Here is a 16,300-nt window from a genome sequence, read left to right as displayed (position 1 = left end):
TTTCTGTGTGTGTGTGTACAATGTGGTACTAGAGATTAAACCAAAGGGCACTTTACTACTGAGTTACAACTCCAGTATTTTTTTTTTATTTTTTGAGATAGAATCTCACAAAGTTGCTGAGATCGGCCTGAAACTTGCGATTTTCCTGCCTCAGCCTCCTGTCACTGAGTCTGGCATCTCCTAAATTTTCAAACCACTTGTAAAACCCACACCTGCAGATGCAGAAAGGTAGATGATGAAACTCAGATAAAATTTCTTTTTTTATTATTATTTCATTTTATTTTTCTGCAGTACTTGGGATTGAACCCAGGGCATTCTACCACTGAGCTACATCCCTAGCCCTATTTACTTTTTATTTTGAGACAGGGTCTTTAAAAAAAAGACAAGATCTAACTTGCGGAGTCTGACCTCAAACTTGCAATCTTCCTGATTCAGCCTCACAGTTGCCGGAATTTACAGGCATGCACCACCATGCCTGGCTACAGATAAAAATTTTAAAATAGCTATTATAAATGTGCACACTTGGGGGCCAGGGGTACAGCCTAGTGGTAGAGCACTTGTCTAGCATGAGTGAGGCCCTGGGTTGAATTCTTGGCACCAAAAATAAATATATACAAACATACTTGTGAATTTAAAGGAAAGCATGAATATAAAAAGGAGAAACAATGAGAAATCTAGAAGAACCCTGCATATATAGTTGATGAATTAGTTATTTACTTTGAATTTTTTTTAATTGCAGTGATAGGAATTGAACATCATCCCCAGGCCCTCACACATACTAGGCAAGTGCTCTACCACTGAGCTATATTAGACGATAAAAATGCAATTAGGCAATATTCAACAAAATCCCAAATGGACTTATCTTCTGATCTATAAATTCAAGCAAATTATATATTCATAATGTTCACTGTAATCCAATATTGTAAATAACCAAAATATCCATCAAGAATGCACTGGTTGAATAAATCTTGAAACACGGATACACTACAGTCTTCAAGAAGTATGAAAGAGGTCTTTTTTTCTTTCCTTGAATGCAGTGGTCAGAAGTTATGTTAACTGGAGACCTATCTTGAAATCATGAAGTAAGAAACTAGAAGATTATCTAGCACACAGGCATGGAAGAGCCTACAGATGGAAAGAGTCGAGGTTCCTGATGACATCATTAGCTTACTGCACGTAATTCTAGAACACTCCTGTCTCTTGAGATCAATGGAGGAGAGAACCTGGCAGTAGAAGAAAAGGAAGCAGGAACTCTGAAGTTCCCCATTTAGCGAGGAGGATCCCCTGAAAAGATGACCCTCAACAGGCCATCCAGTTTTCCATGTAGGGCCACAGCTAATGGTGACTGTTGGCATTCCTTGACTTATAGCAACATCATTCCAATCTCTGCCTGTCTTCAAAAAAAAAACTGGCATCACCATGTTTATAGTTGTCTCAATGGCTCCAGTCACAGACCTGAGACCAGCCTTCATCAATTGCCCACAGCCGACTGACATGAGTGGCAAGAATGGCTGTTGTAATACACGGCACTAGAAGTTTGCTAGTCATGTAATTATGGCACTAGCTAGCAGACACAACCTGCTTCTCTGACCAAGGTTCAGTTCATAGAATGACCACAGCTGGATGTTGAGTCCAAAGCCCTGCTTCCCATCATCCTCTCCCACCTGTTGGGTTTGCCTTGAAAACATTCTGGACACTTTCTGGGACTGTCTTTATTTCTCAAAGGAAGGGTGAGTTCATTTCCAGATTCCCTCCTCTGGTGATTTAAAAACTGCCACAGGGCTGAGGTTGTGGCTCAGTGGCAGCGTACTTGCCTAGCATGTGTGAGGCACTCAGTTCGATTCTCAGCACCACATACAAATAAATAAAATAAAGGTCCATCAACAACTAAAAAATATTTTTTAAAAAGTTAAAAAAAAAAACTGTCCACAAATTCTTTTTCACTCTATCAATTGTGTGATACAGATCAATGTACCTCCCCATGATTTGGGCTGGACTCATGTTTGACTGACAACTCCAAGAGAGATAACTGTGATTTCCAAAGCTATATTAGCAAATACATTTGCCATATTGCTTGAAATATGAGTGTTTGCAGCCCTGAGCTGCCATATAACAAATCTGACAACCCTGAGACCACCATGCTGTAAGGAAGCCCAGACTGTTAAGAGAGGCCACATGTAAGTACTTGGGGCAGCTTATGTGGTCATCCACGTCAGTGTGGAAGCGTGAGTAATGAGCCTCCAGCTGGTTCTGGCCCAGACATGGAGTCATCTCCCCATACCAGAAAGGAAAGACAAGACATCCCCACAGTGCCTGTTTGAAGTCATGGCCCACAGAATCCAGTCTAATAAATGGATTGCTTTATATCATTAAAAAAAAAAAAAAAAAATAGCCAGACATGGTGGAATGCCCTAGTAATCCCAGAACTCTAGAGGCCGAGGCAAGAAGATCGAAAGTTAAAGGCCAGTCTAAGCAACTTAGCAAGACCCTGTTTCAAAGTAAAAAATAAAAAGAACTGGAGAAATAGCTCAGTGATAGAGTGCCCCTGGGTTAAGTCCCCAATACAAAAAAAAAAAAAAAGTATTTATTGTTATGACCTGATTCCCAAGATTATATTGCTATGTAAAAGAACCAAGATTCAGACAAATGTGTACTTTACAATAAGGTATTTCCATGTGTTTAATTAAAAAGGAATATTGTATTTTTTCATAAGCATTGAATAACTATAGATTCTGTAGATATATAAAAGAAATTGTGAGTTTCTTTGCCTTAGAGGAGAATAACAAGAATACCAGAACAATTAAAAAGATTTGCTTTTCATAGTAAATCCTTTTCTACCACTTTGTTTAATGTATGGTTCAGGAAGGGAGTAGTGGCAAGTACTCTACCACTAAGCTATATCTCCAGCCTCTCCCTTTAATTTTTTTACCACATACAAATATTACCTATCCCAATAGTTTTTTAATCATCTAGGAACCTATTATAATGTATTATGTTTCATAATGATAAAAAGAGATTAATAATGTGGGATTTGTTCAAAATAATACAGAACAGGGGAAAGTAGACAGGGATATGGATAAAATGAAATTAACCACAAATTGTTATAGAAGCTTGACAATGGGAACATAGGTGTTTATAATAACATGATGTCTATATTTGAATCTTTACATGTTTCATTAATAACCAAACAAATAAGCAATGAAAATTCTACCCAGAAAGATCCTGATGCAGTGGTTCTATAATATAGTCCAAGCATCTGTTTATGTATCCATGGGCACTTGATTCACATTAAATCTGAGAACCAATGACCTAGTCTGTACAGAACCCCTTGGCAAATGAAGTCCTACCAATTCAGTCCTCAAGTCTGGGAGTTGGGAGAATATGAAGTCCTAGAAAACAGGATTAATGCATACTACTCTAGGACAATGCATGCCATGTTAAATGAACATGTTACTTGAACAAGTAAGATCTAAGTAATTAACCTAGAGCAATTAGAGAAAGTGATATTATTTCTGAATCTTGCCCTTCCTATCTTTTCTTTCCTAATACACAAGTTAGAAGGCAAACAATCAACCCAAAACCCCAACTTGGATCAACAAAGGGAAGCTTAGGAAAAGTCATAATCACTCACCAACTAATTCACTGTACTCTGTAGGACTTCTTTCAAAGGGGACTGTAGAAAATAAATACAGATAGGAATATCACATAATATACAAACAAAGAGCAAATATCAGAAGAAGGTAGAGGTGGTGGTGCTGGAGACAGACTACTAGAAAAGAACTACAAATTACTAATTAACTTGACCACTTCAAGACCCTGCCACATCCAGGTATTAAGTTCTTCCCTTCTCCTACCCTCCATCAGATAAACTAATGACCTGATTAAGACCATGTTATACGCAGTGTTTATGTATTTTACTGCTGTATACCCAGGAGTTACTATAGCCCACGAAGTCCAAAACACTGCTTTGACACAATATTATTTCCTATTATTTTTAACTGCAATATATACTGTGTTACCCTGAGAAGCTATATTATTCATGACTTTGTCATTTGTTCTTATCAATTGACTAAGTTTTGAAATACTATCCCTTTGTAAGCTAGAACTGCCTATAAAATATTACTCAGAGGATAGTGAACACTCCTATTAGAGCAAGAAATAAGCTTCCATTCCTCGGGCTTCGTCATTCAGGAACTTTAACCTGCTGTGTGCCCAATGTTTGTATCCTGCCCAAAATTCATATGTTGAAACCCAACCCTCAAGGTGATGGCATTAAGTGGGAACTTTGGGTGGTAATCAGGTCATAAGGGATCCCTCCTCATGAATGGGAGGCATGTCCTTACAAAAAAGGCTGGAAGGAGCTTGTTCACTCCTTCACACAGGTGAAATCACTCCTTTGGCCATGGGAAATTACAGCTACAAGGAGCCATCTTTGAAGCAGACAGTCAAACCCTTACGAGACACTGCACCTGCTGATGCCTTGATCTTGAGACTTCCCAGCTCAGACCTATGAGCAGTAAGTTTATGCCCTTTATAAATTACCCAGGGGTTTTGTGACAGCAAACTAAATGGAAAAAGACAGGCATTACTCTTCCATTCCTCTAATAAACTTCAGACTATCTAAACCCTATACAAATTGTTCATTATTTCACAATTATCAAACACAATATAACCAATACCAACACCCACAATGTAACCAATACCAACCAATACTAACCATAGTGAGATATTTTTATTTTATTATTATTATTATTACACATAGTATCATTTCCTTTCTTCTGAAAGGAAATGGAGGAGACAGAAAGACTTTGCTAACATATCCAATTTATTAGGAGAAAACTTCTAAATAATTTTCTGCCAAACTTATGCACAATTTTATTAAGTGTTCACTGGCATAAAAAATATTCAATAAAAGGCTATAATGCCTTGCATCATCCTTACTCAACTTTCTTCTTCTTATTTAAATCTCCAATTTAAAAATGTTTCTTTTTTTAATTGTAGTAAAATATAACATAAAACTTACCATTTTAACCATTTTTAATTATACTATTCAGTAGCAATAAATATTCAGAATATTGTACAATCATCACCCCCATGCAAACATTTTTCCTCTTTCAATACTGAAACTCTTTACTCATTTAAAAAAATAATTCCCAGCTGGGCATGGTGGTACATGCCTGTAATCCCAGCAACTTAGGAGGCTGAGGCAGGAGGATCACAAGTTCAAAGCCAGCCACAACAACTTAGAGAGGCCCTAAGCAATTTAGTGAGAACCTGTCTCAAAATAAAAAATAAAAAGGCTTGGGGATGTGACTCACTGGTTAAGGCCCCTGGATTCAATCTTTGGTGACAAAAATAATAATAATAATAATTCTCTATATTCCCTTCTCTATAAACCCGGGTAACCACCACTCATTTTCTGCTCTGAGGATATGACTATTCTAGTTACACCTCATATAAATAGACTCATCTACCTTTTTGTAACTTAGCATATCTTCAAGATTTATCCATTTTATATCATGTCAGAATTTTCTTCCTTTTTATGATTGAACAATACTCCATTGTGCATGTGTGCCACATTTTATTTATTCATTCATCCGTCAATAAGCAACACATACATTACTTCTACCTTTTAATTATTGTGACTAATGTTGTGATGAACCTGGGTATACAGGTATCTCTTTGGAGATACTACTTTCAATTCTTTTACCTATATACCCAGAAGTAGAACTGCTGGATCATATGGTAATTCTATTTTTAATTTTTTTTAGTACTAGGGATATTAAATCCAGGGCCTCACACATACTGTGCCAAAATTCTACCACTAAGCTACGTCCCAGATCTTTTCTTTTTTTGTCTTTTGAGACAGGGTCTTACTAAGTTGCTCAGGCTGGCCTTGAACTTGTAATACTCCTGCATCAGCCCCCTGAGCAGCTGAGACTACAAGTATGCATCACCATGCCTGGCATCTATTTTTAATTTTTGGAGTTACCACCATACCATTTTCCATAGAGGCTCTACCATTTTATATTCCCACCAGCAATGCACAAAGGTTCTAACTTTTCTACATCCTCACCAACATTTGATACTTTCTCTCTTTTTTTTTTTTTCTTTTTGCTATACTAAGGACTGAACACGGGGCCTGATGTATGCTGGGTAAGTGCTCTACTACTAAGTGATATATCCCAGTCCTCTTATTTTCTTTACCTCAAAATAAAATAAAAATAAAGGAAAGGGCTGGGGATGTAGCTCAGTGGTAGAGTATCCCTAGGTTCAACGCCCAGTACTTGAAGGAAAAAAAAAAAGTAGTTATAATTACTTTATATCTTGTATGGACTGAACTAGCAAATATCCACTTAACTTCAATATGATTATCCACCTCACCCTAAAAAAAGAGAAGTACTCCACCGAAAAGAGAGAGAGAGAGAGAGAAAGCAAGCAACCTAGATTTCTCCAGTTAATAATACCCAAAATTATAATCACAGAATGACCACCTGTGAATTTTTCATGAGAATTTTATAAAGTTATATTTGTCACTTGTTATATATATTTCAATAGTTTCACACCCACATGTTCTAATTATTCTCCTGAAGGGCTAGAATTTCCTTCCAGAGAACAAATATAAAAGAGGAGGGAAACTCTTTCACCAATTATAGATATTTCCACCTTTCCATTCCAAAAACTGAAGAGCAGAAAAAATCTGAGTCTCTAAATGTCTCAAAATATTGAATATACCCAGGTCAACCTACACAGATTTATATTTTTATACCTTTCAGTTTAAACTTCATGCTACAATTTTTAACAAATTAATCATCAATGCTTGAAAGAAAAAGAAGTTTTCTTCAGATAAGACAAAAAAGGCATTAACGATGAAAGGATAAAACTGACAAATTTGATTTTATTAAAATTTAAAACTGTCAGCCTAGGTATCCATCAACTGATGAATGGATGAAGAAAATTTGATATACACAATGGAGAAAAATGAAATTACATCATTGTTGGGCAAATGGATGTAACTTGAGAACACTGTTAACTAAAATAAGTCAAACTCAGAAGGTCAAGGGTCATATTTCTTCTCTTATATGTGGAAGCTAGAGAGGAAACAGGGAAAGAAGGTTGAGTGGGGGAATTTCATGAAAATCAAAAGGAGACCAGTAGAATAAAGGAAAGGGGACCAGTGATAGGGAAGAGGGAGACAAAGTAGCCAAATTATATTGTTATATTGTATGCATGTACTAATATGTGATAACAAATCCCACCTTTATGTACCTATAATGCACCAATAAAATGTGGGGAAAATTGAAACTTTCGTTCATCAAATTACATTAGAAATAAAAATAAGCCATTGAAGGCTGGGGTTGTGGCTCAGTGGTAAAGTGAGTCTAGCATGTGTGAGACACTGGGTTCAATCCTCAGCAAAATAAATGAACAAATAAAATAAAGGTATTGTGTCCATCTATAATTAAAAATATTAAATATTAATAATAAATTTTTAAAAATAAGCCCTAGACATGAAGAAGATATCTGCAATACACATAACTAACAAAGATGTAAAGTCATAAGGTTTGGCAAAATGTGGTAGAAAATAGGTAAAAGATATAAACAGGTGAGGGACTGGCAGAACATTTGTCTAGCATGCAAGAGGCCCCAAGTACCATCAGCACAAAAATAAACACAGGTATATACAGGTGATACACAAAGGACATACAAACTAAAAGACAAAAATAAAAAAACACCCAATCTCACTAGTAATGAGGAAATTCTAAATTAAAAACACAAGAAGAAGTCATTTTACATCCATCCAACTGGAAAAAAGAACAATAACCAGTGCTGATGAAGAGTGAAGCAACAGAAACTCTTAAATACTAGGTAAAAAGTACAATCACTTCAGAGAGCAAGGCATGTTCTATAATGTAGCAATTCTCCCAGGTATATCCCCTGCCTAGAGAAACACTCACAAATAAGTACAAAGAAACTGGTAAAATAATATTCTCTACAACATAGTATGTGATTTTTTTAAAAATGCTGAAATAAACTAATTGTCAGAAAATGACTGGATATTGTATTTTGTTTGTTTGTTTTGTACAAGAGATTTAACCCAGGTGCACTTTTACCACTGAGCTACATCCCAAGCCATTTTTTATTTTTTATTTTGAGACAAGATCTTACTTAGGGCCTCGCTAAATTGCTGAGGCTGGCCTGGAACTTGCAATCCTCCTGCCTCAGCCTCCTAAATTGCTGGGATTACAGGCATGGGCCACCACGCCCAATTGTATATTGTATCTTATTCATACAATACCAAGTATATAACACAAGTGTGGCTTGTAACACAATCATCATATATTTATGTGCAACAAGAAAATTAAAAAATAATAATTGTAAGGGTAAGACATAACTGATTTTAAGATGCATGCCAATTTCAAAAATGATAAAATTGATTGTGCGCAGTAGAACTGACAAAGTGCAGTAAAATAAACAGACGTTCCATGCATAAATATGGCTGATGTTGATCTTACATTCTCATCTTCCTAAATCTCAAAACATACTGAACAAAAAACAAGTTACAGAAGAGCATGTATCATATATTATATGTCCTTTTATTAAAAGGACACAAAGTTACAAAATCATGCCTCAGGATCCAAAGGGGATCAGTTCCAGAATACCTCAAGAATACCTAAAATCCAATGGATGTTCAATTCCCTTATGTGAAATGGCACATTATTTGCATATAACCTACACATATCCTCCCATTTACTTTAAATCATCTCTAAATTACTTATAATACTTAATACAATATAAATGCTGTGTAAACAATGGTTATATTACATTGTTTAAGGAACAATGACAAGAAAAAAAGTCTACATGTTTAGTACAGACGCAATTTTTTTCTGAATATTTTTGATCCATGGTTGGTTAAACTGACCAATGAACACACAGATGTAAAACTTACAGATATGGAGGGCTGACTGTACTATTTCCAGGAATATTAAGTATCAGGCAAAAGCATAAAAACATGCATGGAAATTATAAACATACCGGGAAGAGAAAGGGAAAGTGAGGAACATCAACTATATCACTTTCATTTTGCAAACTGGATGCAAGCCACATAGGAATTGATTCTATTGCTATAGTTTCACAGACTGAAATTACATTAACTTTTAAATGACAAGGGGAAAAAATGTATGAGAATACAAATAGCTTCTTTTTAGATAATTTTGTTAAAAGTTATAAAAAACAACTATAGGGGCTGGGATTGTGGCTCAGCAGTACAGCACTCACCTAGCACGTGCGAGGCCCTGGGTTCGATCCTCAGCACCACATAAAAATAAATAAATAAAGATATTGTGTCCAACTAAAAAATAAATATTTAAAAAACAACTATAATAGATACATTTTATTAATATATCCAATCAGTCATACCCTATTTTGTTCATTTTTTTTCAATTTTTTTTCTAAGTTTTCTTTCTAATCAAATGAAGGCAGGAACAGGAAGATCTAACAACAAAAAATTTTCATCAATGAGTTCCTTCTAGCAAGAGGCAAACACATGTACACACAAAACTACAACACCAATGAGGGTGGTAACATAAGGATCCAGAAGGCACAAAGAGCAAAGAAAAGGGATGACTGACATATGACCTGAAGGAGCATGAAAGGATTCAGTAAGCAGGTAACCTATGGTCTAAGTTTTGAATACTGACAGGAAAAGTCTATGTAGGAGTGATAGGATATTCCATGTACTAAAAAATTAACAGCTCTGTAAGGGCAGAAAATATTGGGGGAAAATAACATATTAGTTTTAGTTGGCTAGAACAGAGGCCCAAAAATTGCATTAGTCAAAACTAGCACAGACTATTTTCATAGGGCCCACAAGCTAAAAATGGCTTTTGTAAAGGGTTTGGGTTTTTGTTCGTTTTGTTTTTTGTTTGTTTGTAATACTAGGGACTGAATCCTGTAAAGAGTCATTTAAAAGAAAAAAGTAGCTGGTACAGAAGTGACACGTCTATAAGCCAAACTACTTGGAAGGCTGAAGGAGGAGGACCACAATTTCAAGGTTAGCCTGGACTACTATTCTGAGACCCAGTCTCAAAATAAAATAAAAAGGGCTGGGGATGTGATTCAGTGGTAAAGCCCTTGCCTAGCACCAGCAAGGCCCTGGGTGTGATCCCCAGTATTGGGAAAGAAAAAAAACAGGGAAATAGTTGCAAAGCCTAAAATATTTTCAAATAGCCTTTTAACAAAGTTTGCCAACCTCTGCACTAGAACACAATTGGCCAACAAAGGGGCAGCTGGAAAAAAGTCAAATCACTGAAAAGGACAACCTTACAAGGAAGTTAAAAGGAGGACACAGCTGAAGAACCTTGTCTTTCATGCTAAGGAGCTATGGGGAATGTGGTGCCTCCAAAGGGGCTTTAAAAAGAAAACCAATATACTCCCATTTTTGTTTTAGAGTGATTCCTCAGGCAAACTGTGAAGGATAAAATAAAAAGGAACAACACTGGAGACAACAATAGAAAGACTTCTAGAATAGTCCAGATGATAGTTGGTTAGAGTCTGAACCTAGGCAGAAAGAACTAAGAACTAAAGTCAAGAGCACTGGTTATCAACAGGTAGCTAGGAGGAAAAAAAAAAAATCGAAGAACTCTAAACAAAGGAAAGAATTAACAAAACTGTGTTTCTGGTTTTCAAGAACTGAGAGCCAAATGATAACAGGAAATACAAAAATAAAGAGAATGGAGAGGAAAAACTGACCACAATTTCAGACTTGCTCAGTTTGAGTGCCTTGTGACTTAATCTGAGTTCCCTGCCTTCAGATAGTTCACTTGGGAAATTAGGCAGGTATGAGACATGGTTAAAAAAAAAAGTCAAGAAAGAAAAAAAAAAAAATGTAAAGAAATAATGAAATTTTAAAATTCACTATCTAGCAACAAACAATCATAATTCAAACAAGCATTACCAATGGATGTAAAAACTGAGGTATGAGGTAGGCAGGGTAATGCATGCCTATAATGTCAGCAACTCTCGAGACTAAGGCAGGAACATTGTAAGTTCGAAGACTTACAATTTAAGGAGATCCTGTCTTTAAAAAAATGAAGAAATAAAAAAAAACCTAGTGTATAAAGTTTGAGAAATAACAGGATACTGCTGTTAGGTGACAATTTCTATGGGCTCTTATGTTTCTCCACATTGCCTCCCTTTTAGAGTCTCTTTCTAAGGATATTGTACAGCAAACACTTGGATCATAGAGACAGTGTCTTTCTCCTAAGCAAAGCGCACACTGTTTAATGTCCAGTACGATAAAGACGGCACCCCTCTCTCTTTGCTTGGGCAAAGGTCAGGCAAGCTTATGATCCCTGATAAAAGAATCTCAAGTTTCCTAAGCTTGGGATTCCTCTCCAATTAATGCAACTCATTTTATGCAGGAGTCACCTGGCCTTATTCACATAACCCTGTGGAAAGTGAGTCAGGAAACCAACCAACACAAAGACTGACACACTGGCTACTGCTACAACCATAAATAAGAAAATCCTTTATCTCTGATCCAGGAGTCTCCTACCTTCTCCCAACATCCCAGGCTAACTTTTTACTGGCAAGATCCTTTATAGTTCTTGACACTTAAAGTGTTTTAGAGTTTCAAAATACGGCACATAACCAAGGGATCAAAGTTAAAATCACTAGTAACAGAACATATTCACTTGATGCATCTCCTCCCACTATGTAAATGTTTTATTAGGCTAGAACAGGGGCCCAAAAATTACAATGGGCAAAATCAACCTAGCCTATTTCTGTATGGACCACAAAAACAAATCATTCATCTGACATTCCTAAATACAAAAGAATAAATGTATCCAAAGTGAGGTTCACTCTATTAACTAGCAGAATTCCTCAAATGAAGATATCAAAACAACACAAAGAAAAAAAAAAAAAAACCCAAAGTCTAAGGAACTTTTCAGATCACAAAAAACTTAAAAGATTCCTAACTGAACTGTCTTTGCTTTTAGGAAATAATTAGGGTTAAAGAGACATTATGGCTGCAACTTACTCAAAAAGTTCAGGGGAAAAAAAGGTTAAAAAATATATATATATATATACATCAAGAGAAAAGGCAAGAAGAAGAAAATGTTAACATTTGAAGAATCTAGATGAAAGACATACATGAATTCTTTGCTGTTCTTTCAACTTTTCTATAGTTCTCAATTTTTGTCAAATGATGAGTTAAATGGAAGTAATTCTTCATTAGATGTCAAGAATATGAGTGATAGGCAAATAGTATCTTTTGGAAGGAGGCTGGTATTCAAGGGTCATTTATTTGTGAAAGTACTGCTTGATACCTTAGGCATGGCCCAGAGCAACTAAAACTTAAGTCAAGCATACAAATCCCTGGATTATTAGCCAGATTTGGTTAAACTATGATTAGCCAGATTTGGTTATGAAAAAAGAATTCATATGCAGCATATGTTTTCATTTACAAGTATTACTTAATTCATAATATTTTTGAAGCTTTTGATCATACTATAATATCCTCAATCAATGGACTAAAAGTACAATTTCATTATGTGATCCAACAACTTTTTGACAATAAAAAAGGCTTTTCATTTTTGAAAAGACAGAACTCTAGTCTATACAAGTTATTAGAGCCCTATAATATAAGGCTCTAATAACAGAAATTAGAAAGTATCACTACACGGCCATAATAGACAATAAAAAAGTAATTATATTTATTAATTTGCTTAAAATGTATATCTATGAAAGAAAAAACATGTTTTCTTAGAAATAAAAAGCAGGATATATGAGAAAATAAGTTGTTGGTGAAAAGAGTACATGAGTTTAACACTTCATCGATCAATTGTCACTATTTTAAATACCTATCATTAATATGTTCTTTCACCAATATTCTACCCAGGAAATAACACTGAACTATTTCACATAAGAAAGAAACATTTTACATAAATGAACCACCACATAATTTAAAAACTTCATAAACTGAGCCTACTATCTGAGGTGCCTACAAAACATTTATTTGAAAAAATACTAAAATCTTGGGTATTTTCCAGCGGTATTGTGAACAAAGCATCTAGAGAATGTGTTGACTGTAACACAAATCAGCATGTTAAATAACAAGCTTCATCTGACTTAGCAAAACGTTCCAACTTTTGGAACAGAAAATGACCTGCTGGACATTTCAAAGGTGCTAGAAATCACCCTACCAGGACAAATCCATACTTTAACAGGTCTAGAAAATGGATTACTCTTAATAAAATGGATAATTCCCTAGATCTTTTCAAAGTCACACAAAGTAAAAAATCAGAAATGAAAATACTGACAGGTTGGCTAAAGATAAAAAGCTCACCTGAAGCTCTCTTTCTTCAGAGTAACAATTATAATTTACTTTATAAAACATGTTCAAAAGAAAATGCTTTCTTTAAATTCTTCATTCAATGGCTAATAGTTACCAATGGGTTGTTAGAAAAAGTAAACAGTTATATAAGCTTGGATTATAAACAACTCTCTTAATAGAGAGCCAAGTGCACTACTCCATAAGAAAACCTGCCAAAAGAAAACCACAAAACTTTTATTTAAAATATATGTAAAAATGGGAGTTCATAACCCAATTGAGTCAAATGTATGAAAGATGACATATCATGAGCTTTGTAATGTTTTGAACAACCAATTAAAAAATAAATAAAAAATAAAATATATGTAACTGGAGCTGGGGTTGTGGCTTAGCAGTAGAGCACTCGGCCTATCACGTACAGGGCCCTAGGTTCGATCCTCAGCACCACATAAAAAATAAAAATAAATAAAAGGAAGGTATTGTGTTCAACTACATCTAAAAAATAAATAAATAAAAATAAAATATATGTAACTAACTTTCAGACAAATACAAAACATTAAAGATTGAGAAAGCAAAGGTCAAATGATCTTTACCAAGATCTCCCAACCCAATCTATGAAATAAATCAACAGATGAAGTTAAATCCTAGATAAATAATTTGATGAAATGCCCACAGCTAACACAGCAATAAAAGAAAAAATTCTGCTGACATATAAAACTTTGTAAGAGATAATGATTCAAAGCTCTGAATGAACATTTATAGAATCAACATCAAGCTTTACAAAACTTTCCAAAAGTGTGGGCTAACCTAAACAATCTTTTATAGATTCCCATTGTGTAGTTCCCATACTATAACATTCTACATTCATAGCTGAAAGAGAATTATCACTCTACAGTAATTTACATCGCAAGAAGGAAAATTCTACAAAACCAACAAAGTGTCACAGTGGCTGCTACTAGCCCCCTTTCTCACATACACACACAAGTTTTTCATTTGAAAGAGCTAAAAAGACCAACATTTACAGCATATGCTTAATTATGGTACTTGGTTTTTTTCAAAAGTTTTATTAAAGACATCTGAGGACTTTTCAAATTTTAACTGTAACAAAAAAGTCAATCATTTGTACTTTCTAAATTAATATCCTATATGCTTTTACTGTGTTTTACATTGCTAAATTCAGAAGTATTTTTTTCCTACCTGGATTTATGTTGCCTGCCTTAGTACTTTATTTTAAGTGCTCTTTTTTTAAAATATTTATTTTTTTAGTTGTAGTTGGACACTATACCTTTATTTATTTATTTTTATGTGGTGCTGAGGATCAAACCCAGGGCCTCACACGTGCTAGGCAAGCACTCTATCACTGAGCCAGAATCCCAGCCCTTAAATGCTCTCTTTAAGGAATTTAAAAACCTTTCTAATGTAGAAACTCTTTTTTTAAATTTCTTTCTTTCTGCCAGGTAATCCCAGCACCTCCTCTTAGGAGGCTGAGGCAAGAGGATCATAAATTCAAAGCCAGCCTCAGCAAAAGACAGGCGCTAAGCAACTCAGTAAGACCCTGTCTCTAAATACAAAAAAGTGCTGGGGATGTGGCTTAGTCCTTGAGTGTCCCTGACTGAGTTCAATCCCCAGTACCCAAAAAAACAAAACAAAAAACAAATTTTGGGGGGTGGGGGATTTAATCCAGGGGTCTTTTATCACTGAGCTACATCCCCAACCCTTTTTATTATTATTATTATTTTCAATGTTCAGATGGGGTCTTGCTAAATTGCTTAGGGTTTCACTAATTGCTGAGCTGGCTTTGAACTTACAATCCTCTGGCGACAGCCTCCTGAGTTACTGGGATTACAGGCCTGGCTTCTATTTTAAATTTCAGAGTTTCACTGTCAGTTCTTCTTCTTCAGTACTGGGGCACTCTACCATTGAGCTATATCCCCAATTCCTTTTATTTTGTATTTTGAGACACTGTCTCAATAAATTGCTGAGGCTGGCCTCAAACTTGTGATCTTCCTGTCTCAGGCCTTCACCCCCCACCCCCAACCCAATCCCCAGTAGCAGGGATTACAGTACACCACTACCTAGGCTTATCACATGTTATCTTGTCAACTTTAGATGGCCTTTCACCAATGGCTTCAGGAAAGTCTCTGTGGCATCAAGCCAAACAACATGAGGAACAGAAATGAGAATATGTTTGTCTTATTTTCATGACTAAATTTGAGGAAGGGGACAGGGTGGAGATCTACAATATGTCTTCTTAAGAAGGCCAGAAAAAGCTAAACAACAACAATGTAATTTACAAAGTCTTAAAGAGGAAAGAAAACAAGCAGCTTCTCAGTACCTCAAAGAAAGAACACTGAATTCTTAGAAATCTATTAGAACTGCTTCTATTTGGCTCTGGCTTCCTCTAATCATTAACTTTAAGTGGCACATTGTTACGTTGCATGTATAAACTGTACGTTAAAACTACAAACTGATATGAACTTACAGTCTCACAAATATCTTTCTTTCACAGCAAGTCTCATAGAAAAACTTAAGGTTTTTGTTTTACAATTAGTTGTAAAAAGCCACATGCCAATACATGGTACTAAAAATTACACATATCAGAACTTATAGAACTTAACTTCTTCATACTTATCTGAAAAGATTTCTAAGTACACACCAATAACACATAAAAAAGATATTAAAATTTCAGTTCAAAGTTACAACTTATAGCTAATACATTTTAAAATCAAAAATAAGACTAGTCATAGTATCAAGGAATAAAATAAAGAAAAATGGGCTTTATCAGTTGACTGAAAATGGCTGCAAAGTAGTTACAGTTTACTGATGAGAAACTGATTCTCAAATAACTAAAAGTGCCAAAACTGACCTCATATCATTTTTCAGGCATTTATACAAGACACTATACAGAACTTCAGAAGCAAAAAGAATGATTACCTATTAATTATGAATGATGCATATATCAAA

The 16,300-nt window shown here is 35.2% G+C and overlaps 1 protein-coding gene across 6 annotated transcripts in view; it reads right to left on the bottom strand.

Annotated features, from left to right (window-relative positions):
• The window catches only part of Hipk3 (homeodomain interacting protein kinase 3), a 100,798-nt gene that overhangs the window by 68,074 nt on the left and 16,424 nt on the right, over window positions 1–16,300 (bottom strand). Inside the window, exon 1 of one of the 6 annotated variants that reach the window (XM_058583155.1) lies at window positions 3,632–3,712. The exons of the other annotated variants lie outside the window; for them this stretch is intronic. The gene's annotated coding sequence lies outside the window, so the exon portion shown is untranslated. Of the gene's footprint in view, window positions 1–3,631; window positions 3,713–16,300 lie in introns of those variants that run through there. 6 annotated transcript variants of the gene reach the window in all.

The sequence above is a fragment of the Marmota monax genome, unplaced genomic scaffold, assembly GCF_021218885.2.
Source record: "Marmota monax isolate L192 unplaced genomic scaffold, Marmota_monax_Labrador192_F-V1.1 WCK01_AAM20220418_F8-fsc00047, whole genome shotgun sequence".
NCBI lineage: Eukaryota > Metazoa > Chordata > Mammalia > Rodentia > Sciuridae > Marmota > Marmota monax.
The sequence above is the reverse complement of the archived record's forward strand: the minus strand, read 5'-3'. Positions and strand labels throughout refer to the sequence as shown.